This window comes from Eublepharis macularius, chromosome 7, assembly GCF_028583425.1.
Source record: "Eublepharis macularius isolate TG4126 chromosome 7, MPM_Emac_v1.0, whole genome shotgun sequence".
NCBI classification, from domain to species: Eukaryota; Metazoa; Chordata; class Lepidosauria; order Squamata; family Eublepharidae; genus Eublepharis; species Eublepharis macularius.
This window is the reverse complement of record NC_072796.1, coordinates 138,140,540-138,149,719: the sequence shown is the minus strand read 5'-3', so window position 1 is coordinate 138,149,719 and position 9,180 is coordinate 138,140,540.

Genomic DNA, 9,180 nt, shown 5'->3' with positions numbered 1-9,180 from the left:
GCTGTTTGGCTTGTTTGGTTGTATAAAGTTAATAAAGTGGCCCTTAGATCCAAACTTGGTGTCTGTCTCTTTATTCCGACTAGGGTGGCAATCAGTGTTCCCGCTAATGTGAGCATGTGAGCAATCGCTCACAGATTCTGACTCCTCTGCTCACAGCTTCTCAGCTGTAGCTCACAGATACTAACCCTCAGGTGGCCCCGCCCTCCCACTCAGACAGCATCTGCAGGTGGGCCCTATAGGGATGGAGCAGGGATGGAGCCTCATCCCACTTCTCTCCTCCCTTCCTGGCTGTGGCTGGTTTGGCCCCCAGGGTGGTGCCAGAGAGCGCCTCCAGCCACTGCTGGCTCTCTAGCTGGGGAACAGAGCACAGCTGAGTGATCAGGTCTGGCCTGACCCATGCAGCCTGAAATCGCTAGGATCCCCTCAGCCCCAGAGAGCTGAGGAGAGGAGGTAGTGTCTCAGCCGCCACCATGGTGAAGGCATCATTTAACTTGGCCTTGGTGCAGAAGGAGGCTGAAGAAGTAAGCATTGACTCACAAAAGCTCATCTTGAAATAAACGTGCTAGTCTTTAAGGTGCCATTGCGTGTCTGCTTTATTTTGCAGCAACAGACTAATACAACTACCCCTTTGTAATCAGCATGGACATATCCATTTTTATACAGAAGTATACTCTGATTTTTGTGGCCCTTTCATCTAATGGCTTTTTAAATTGTTTTGATTGTAATCAAAATAATTTGATTGTGATTTTTTTTAAAAAGGAGGTGCACTCAAAATTTTAATGAAAGTTGTTTCAGCTCACAAAGTAAATTTTTAGCTCACAACGCTGCAAAGCTTAGAGGGAACATTGGTGGCAATGCTGAGACTAGGCTACTGGAATGCACTCTACATGGGTCTGCCCCTGGAGTCTATCAAAGACTCCATTTGGCACAGAATTCCACAGTTTGGTTATTATCAGGAGATAGGTGGAGCATGCATATTACACCCATTCTGCTGTCACTCCACTGGCTTCCCAGAATTAATTCAAATTTATCAGACTTGGCTATCTCATACAAAGCCATTCATGGCCTTCAACCCTAATATCTTTGATCATCTGAACAATACTGGCAAACTGTTGTGGTTGCCTAGCAAGAGCCACTGAGGACATTTGTTTCTTAAAGCAACAGGTGCCGCTTCTCTTGGGGGGTGTTAACTCTTCAAGGTTTTTTTTCAATTTCAGATTTTTCTGCAAAACTGGGACATTTCTCAGCATTGTAGAAAGATCTGTCTTGTCTGTCTGTGGCTCCATTCTCCAGATTTAAGTATCCACACATGTAGCTGTATTGAGAATAAGATACATTGATAATTTTTTTAGAAATCAAAAGTTACTCCATGACTTGTCTTCTCGGAAGCGTCCCCTAAAGGTGGTTTGACCAGTTGCAGAGTTGGACTGGATTCTGCCACCTTTAAAAAAAGAGGACATTTCTGCAGGGACGGCTCATTGCTCCAGCACCATGAGTTGCCCTTGCCAAAATCCCTGTTCACCATCTGTTTAAAACAGAGTAGCTCCACAATCTCCTTTGCATCCAATCACCCTATACAAAGGAACTCAAGAAAGGCATTTGCCCTACATAACGATTCCAGCCCCACCATCAGGGTCTTGCAAAGGCTGAGTGAAGCCACGCCTGAGTGAGCTCACGATTACCATTCGTTTTGTTAACTGAAATATAAATTATGGAACACAGGAGCTCAGCTGGAACGATGGAATGACAAGTGCACAGTCAGAAACTCCTAACACCAACCTTAACTCCCACTGAAAGTGCCAGAGTGGCCTTAGAACAGAAGGTGACCTTACCGAATAAGGGGACCACAAATAATCCGGCACATCAGAGGAAACTCAAGGAGAGCAAAGAGCAGTTGCCTTCCTCAGCTTGATTTCCACAGGAGCATTCCAGTTTGGATCTCACAAATCAAAGCACAAAGATTTTTTTTTCCCTTTCACAAAGAATTTCTCTCCTCCTGTTCTTCTGTCATGCCTGAATTCTGCCCAGTGCTGCCTTTCACTCCCCCTCAGCTTTGCTTTAAGTAGAAGGATTTCTAAATATAATCTCAAAATTGGAGCATACGAAGTTCACCACAGTTTTCTGTCCCTTCAAGGCACGTATATTTCTCCCCTCCTTGATGAAAAAAGCAATTGTAATGTGATTTTATGTAAAATAGCATCGAGATTCATTTTGTTGGCTTTATATCTCACAAAATTAATATGAAAGAGTCAGGAAATCATGCAGGCATGGTGCACTATACAATGCCGGTTTGATGTAGTGGTTAAGAGCAGTAGGACTCTAATCTGGAGAGCCAGGTTTGATCCCCCAGTCCTCTGCTTGAAGCCAACTGGGTGACCTTGGGTCAGTCACAGCTTCTTGGAGCTCTCTCTGCCCCACCCACCTCACAGGGTGATTGTTGTGAGGATAATAATAACACATTTTGTAAACCACTCTGAGTGTGGCATTAAGTTGTCCTGAAGGGCGGTGTAAAAATCAAATGTTATTATTATTATAAAATTCAGATTTAAAAAAAAAAAAACTTTGAGGCAGGTAATTCCAAACTCTGAAATCCAAGGAGAAATGTAGAAGAGAAGAGCTTCAGAAGTACTTTGGTTTGTGTTTCTTCTGCTGATACCAGAGTCCCAAGATATTTCCTAGCTGAAACTCATTTCCGATATCACATATACCCCATTTTACCTTTGTATCCTGTCAAAATTGTATTGCTACAAGTAAGGATTTGTGATCCTAGCCCCAAATCAGGTTATGTCCTTACTTTCTATACGTTTTTTTTAAAAAAAGATGAACATACACACTTCCTCAGAAGAATTCTGTTCTGATGAAAGGTGCTGGACTCTCAAATAGAGATGGGCATGAACAGCAATACGAACTAAAAAAAGCCATGAACAGCCCAATTAGCTGTTCGCGAACAAGCTGTTTGTGAGGACCCATTCTAAACGAATGGGTGGTCATGGCAAGCCACGTTCGTTGCTGTTCGTCAAGCCAGACAGTCTGGCACCTGCAATCAATTCCCTTGGCATCCGGAGGCAGGGACTGCCTGAACTCTGTCTGGTTGCCCTGGAAACCCCAATCTAAACCCAATTTAGCTTGATAGGCAGGTTTTCCTTTCAAGTGTGGAGCTCCAAATTTGTTACAAAGAAGCAAAGAGCAGGGGGGAGGGGGGCTCCCAGCTCTGTCTTTGCAGACAGTGGAGAGGGAGAGAGACAGTTGCTGCTGGCATTTTGAGAGAGAGACAGGGAGAGTGCATTGGAGCTTGAATTTTCTTTGTGTGTGGTGGGAAAGGGATCTACCTCTTCAAGTTCCAGGGCTGCTTCCAGGCTCTGGGCCAAGCTATTATTTATTACTGATACCTTTCCTGCTGCCTGCTCAGGTAAGGTTTCTGGGTGTGGTGCGGCAGGGATGTACCCATTCAGGTTCCAGGGCTGCTGCCAGGCTCTGGGGCCAAGCTATTTTTTATTATTGGTACATTTCCTGCTGCCTGGTCAGGTAGGGTTTCTGGAAGTGGTGTGGTAGGGATCTTGATGGCTGGAGGAGAGCCTGCGGGCCCCACCAACAACGAACCACAAACATGTTCATGACAGGATCATCTTCATCAGTGTTTGTTGTTCGTTGTTCATGGATGGCAATGAACAATGAACACCATGTTTGTTTGTTTTTCTGTTCATGCCCATGTCTACTCTCAAATGCATCTACACTGGAAATCTTGTTGGTATTTACTGTTTCAGGTAGGTAGCCAGGATAGTCTGTATTAGAAGTGTTGGCTCTGTTATATCTTAGGAATTATCTTGAGTCCGATTAAGGAGAGAATGAAGAGAGTTTATTCAGGAACTACAACTTTGACAGAAAGCAGATAAACAGAATAAATACTAACTACCCTTACTAAACTGGGAGAGAGGGACTTCTGGGAAGAAACAGGAAGTAACCTAAGAATACCAATCTGAAGACATGCAAGAAGGACAGAAGAGGGGCAGAAAGAAGGATCTTATTTTGCTATCTAACTGTCAGATTTGCTGCCCCCTGCAGGTATTCTGTGTCCCTGCCTTCTCTGTACACAAGACATTGTATTTCCAACAAGAAGAACAAGATTTGGTAACAGTAATTGGTCTTTAAGGTGCTACTGGACTTGAATCTCACTCTAAGGTACTACTGGACTCAAATCCTGCTATTCTTTCCACTGATTTCTTTAAAACCCTGCTTGTAATTTGGTGCCTAATATACTCTGCATATGTGCAAGGGCCCGTGAAAATCAGTGTTAACTGCGTTCACACAGCATAACTATTCTACCCTTGCTCAGAATTTTTATTAGCACAATCAAGTCCCTTCTTCTCCTTATGCCTACAGGACGCTCCTGGCATGCTCTGGCCTTCCAAAAACATACTAACACTATCTTTAGGGATCCTGCCTTACAGAGAACACCTAAACATCATGAAAAGATTGGGGATCAGGATAGAGGATACCCAATCACGTTGTGCTGAACTGCAAGCCCAGCCCTTTGTGCCTTGCCATAAACCAAGACAAGCCCAAGCTTTTTGGAGACCAGGGCTGTTTCCACACGGCTCCCCGCTGCTCGTAACAACCCGGAATATCGTGAAAAAAACACAGAAGACCGCATTTTTTCATGCAAGATTTGCGCAACATCACGTGTTGTCGTGCAAATCTCATGTGAGAAAACACGATCTTCCGCTTTTTTCGCAATATTCTGGGTTGTTACAAGCAGCGGGGACCCGTGTGGAAATGGCCCTGGGTAGCCCAGGTGAGCCTGATCTCATCAGATTTCAGAAGCTAAGCAGAGTCAGCCTTGAATAGTAATTGGATGGGAGACCTCCAATGAAGACCAGGGCTGCAGAGGCAGACAAAGGCAAACCACCTCTGTTGGATGGGAGGCCTCCAATGAAGTCCAGTTGCAGAGGCAGACAATGGCAAACCACCTCTGTTAGTCTCTTGCCATGAAAACCTCACCAGGGGTCACCATAATTCAGCTATGATTTGAGGGAACTTCCCACCACCATGATAGACAAACTTCTCTATGTCTCTTTTAGCCTTGTTCAAACAAGTGCCCGTGTTTTCAAGTGAACTAGTACCTTGAATCTTCTAAATCCGAACTTCAGCTCTCAATGTACTTACAGGAGATTATAACCACTGAGAGACCTGGAAACATCTTGCTTTTAATATCATAATCTTTTTTATGGCTTGAAATGCCTCCCTGCCTCTTTTGCTCCGCACAAGAAGCCCATCGCTCATTCTTTATCCAAATTAGAAAAGCTTGACATTATTAGAAATTAGAAATGCTTGATGAGGCTTCTGTCAATTACTCAATGGAACAGTTTGGGTTAGCAAACATTTCCACTGGATCCAGAAATCCACCCCCCTCATGCCATAAAAAGAACCATTTGGCAGAGTAAAAAAGAAGCACATCATTTGGAACAACTCCATCGATGGTGATTCCAGCAACTTCTCCCCCTACCAAGACTACAGCTTAACTACAGCATTTTCCCCCAGCTGTACTTATATCTGTTCATTCTGACAGAAGCTCTCTACCAAGCAAGTTGATTGCATAAGATCTAATGCAATTTCTCCTCATCTTCTTTGAGAACATGAAAAATTAAGATAGAGGGGCAGATCTAACCACCGTTCTCTGCCGTGAAAAATGATGGAGAGCTCCCCTTTTCACCATCTGAAAAAGTTTTGGAGCTGTAGTATGGAGTTGAATTGGATAAGACTGAGGGAGAAAGCTGGGTGCGTTCCCAGAAAAGGTACTGAAAAAACAGAAGCCAAACAGCCTGCAACTGTTTTGCAAATGGAGCCATCTGAATTCCTGAGGAAAAGCTGCTAGCATTCGATGAGTGGGCCATCCCTTTAAGGGTCAATGTGGTTTTCCGATACCTGCCACTGTGCAGCAACCTTGACCTTCTTTGTTGGTCTCCCATCCAAATATAGACCAGATCCTATCCTGCTTAGCTTCTGAGATCTGACGAGATCAGGTTACCTAGACCATCCAGGTCAAGGTTTATTGAGAAATAAGTCTACATTGTTCATTTTAGCCGAGTAGATAATTGACAGCAAGCAGATTTCCGGCATTCTGTTCTTTTATTATTCAGGAAATTCACTCTGCAGTGGGTTCCCCTCTTTCTTAATTTTTCCTTAACTAGGATAATTTGTAGAATTAATTTCCTAAGTGCAGAGCTTGACTTTTTTATATATATTATTTTATTAAAACAGAAAATAACATTGGGCTATAGAGAAAATATCAGAAGTATAATATATAACAGGAAGTAACATTAGGCAGTAAGCATAATATCGAAAACAGAATATGTAACAAAGTATGAAAACTACATAAGATAATAGAAAATAACATTAGACAGTAAACAGAGTATCGTAAACAGAATATATAACAGAGTATGAAAACCACATCATATTTCTCCTCTCCATCCCCCTATTTATTTATGTTAAAATACATTATACTCAATATTTTATATTCAGCATTTAAAAGAACTTTTCTTATCTTGAGCGTCTGACTTTTGGACTTACTAATTTTTTGGACTTACTAATTTTTTTAGTATCTGCTTTTATTGCTGTCCAGATTTGATTCCAATTGACAGAACAGCAATATTATAATAATTGAATCCCATCTCCAAACATGATATTGTTGCAGAAAAATATAAGAAAACATATTATTCAATCCAAGAGAGAGAAAACAATATTTTTAGGAATCCAACAGAGACATGTTTGGAAGCCAGGATACTAGTATGTTAAAATATCTGGGTTAGGGATAGATTGGCAAAGTCAAGATGGGTATTTGATTCAAATACATTAATTATGTGGAACAACCACTTTTTGACACACAAGGAGATGTAATCCGCTGTTCCAGGGGAACCACATAGTAAATTACTGTTAATTAATTTCTCGTTATTGCAAAAGTGTTGCTATCGTTCATTCTTGTGTCATTTATCATGATGAACATGCTTGTGAAAAAGAAGTGCTTAGTAATTCATTAATGGAACCTGGAAATTACAGTCTTATTTCTAGACAGGAATGGAAAGCAAACTTGTTGCTGGCTTTCTTCTCCCCAGTCAATTTGTCCTAGAAAGTCAACAGAGGGTAAAGCTGTTATTGTTACTTATGGTCTCAAAGCAGTTTTCAATGGGAAAGTTATTTACCATCTTTATTGTCATGACAGATCTCAGAGACAGACTGCTATTTATGTATTCCCATTTTGCAAACTGGGAATTCTGCTACAGGAAGATGTCTGAGTCCAGCACTTTCCTCTCATCCTTATGCCGAAGAGATGGTTGGTCCTTAAATTGAGAACTTGTCTCTTTTAGTCAACAAATAAGAGCCAACCACATTACAAAACAAACATGAAAACAATCTCCCGACATTTTTGCAATAGGTAAACAGCCACAGGAGACTCTAAACTTGCACAAAGCAATAGTATGGGGAAGGAATTATTAACCCTTTCCCCTCCTGCCGCAGCTAATTTGCTTACCAGAGGAGAAAAGATCCTTCCATCAAAGTCAGGAAAGCATTTGATTTGGAGTTATTTTGAAGGGAAATAGGAAGAGAAAGGATTAAGTGTCTTCTCCTATCTACTATTCTTCCTTTCCCAGCCCTCTGAGGCTTCTTTTCAGTAAAAAAAATTCTTGCACACGTGTGGTAAGAGGCAAGCTCTTGTATGGAGTTCTCTCATCTTCTTGTAAGCGTGCCTTCAATGATCTTCAAGAAGGGCTTTCTAATCCTTTTGCTAACTCCCCCTCCAAAAAACTTTCATTGCTACACCAATTTCCATTACTCACTATACTACAACTCTCTTAAACCACCACTTCATTGAAAAACAGTCCACCTAAGCAAATCTAACCTGAGATGTAAAGATTTTGGTTTGCTATGCTTTCTATGTAATATCTGTTCCTCCAGATAATACCTAGTGCATTAATCCTACATGATCTCAGAGGTGATTTGGATTCCTATCTTCAGTTTGAGTTATAGGAATGACAGTATGGTTGGGGGGGGTGTTGGTGAAAAGATAAAAATTGAACCCTACAGCGGACTTACTCTTAGTGGTGCTGTTTTGCACTCCCTACCCTCCTGTAATATTTTGCAATGCATAGAAGGTTGTCAAATTGCATGAATCATGTTAAGTTGTTACCTTAATGGAGGTCTCCCTGTGTGTTGGGGGAATTAGCATTCAAGGAGACGCAGCGAGAGGAAGGATAACTAGGGATTTTCTCCACCAATGTATACCAGGATCGTTCCCTCGAAGAACTTTCTAATAAATAGGCAGGTGTTCAACAGGAACGGTTTATATTAAAGGAAAATGGCAAGGCAAACACACGGGAAACACACACCGTGTACACACAGAGCTAACTGAAAAACAGAGAGAAAAGGGAGAGAGATTGAGAGTTCAGGTGATATTTACCAATGTAGGAGACAGAGGACGTCCATAGAGACTAGCAGCATAAGTGGCCAGTGCTTCATGGCAGGAAGGAGAGGGCTCAGGCATACGTCTGAGGTTGTGCATAGAATATCTAGACACACACACAGACACAGAATGTGCACATGGCAGGGAAGCTCAATTACAGTACATCTTCTGCCCCAAGAACAATATCTTAATGGCTGTCTCCGGAGGTGAGATAATAAAGTGGGAAAGGCTTGATTGTGCATATCTGAGAGGAACTATAGGTTAAAAAAAGGGTGATTGATAACCCACGATTGGCAGAAGGGAAGAGTTTATCAGGCCCCTGATTATCTCTGGTTAGGAAGGAGGATGAGGGAAGATCAGAAGGGTGTGGGCGAGATTAATTCAAGAACTCTTGGGAGACCTCTTTTGTCTTAAATCTTTGCACATCTGTGGAGTGTGGGGCAGTTAGCTAGTCTTGCCTCGCAACTCACATTCCAGTGATTTCCCATCCCAGACGAGTTGGGAACTGCTGCTGCCTGGCCAGGCAGCATGTCTCATGTTCAGGGCAAACTTTCAGTGTGAGGGAGGGTATGACTACTAACACAGTATGTTGCAGAGTCCAGTTTTACACTCGTTGAGGCAACTACGATGGAACACATAATGCAGAACAAGCCCTTCTTCAGAACCAGGTGGCTGCTTCTTTCACAAAGCAGAAGCAAACTGCAGACAGCCCAATTGGGGTGGGT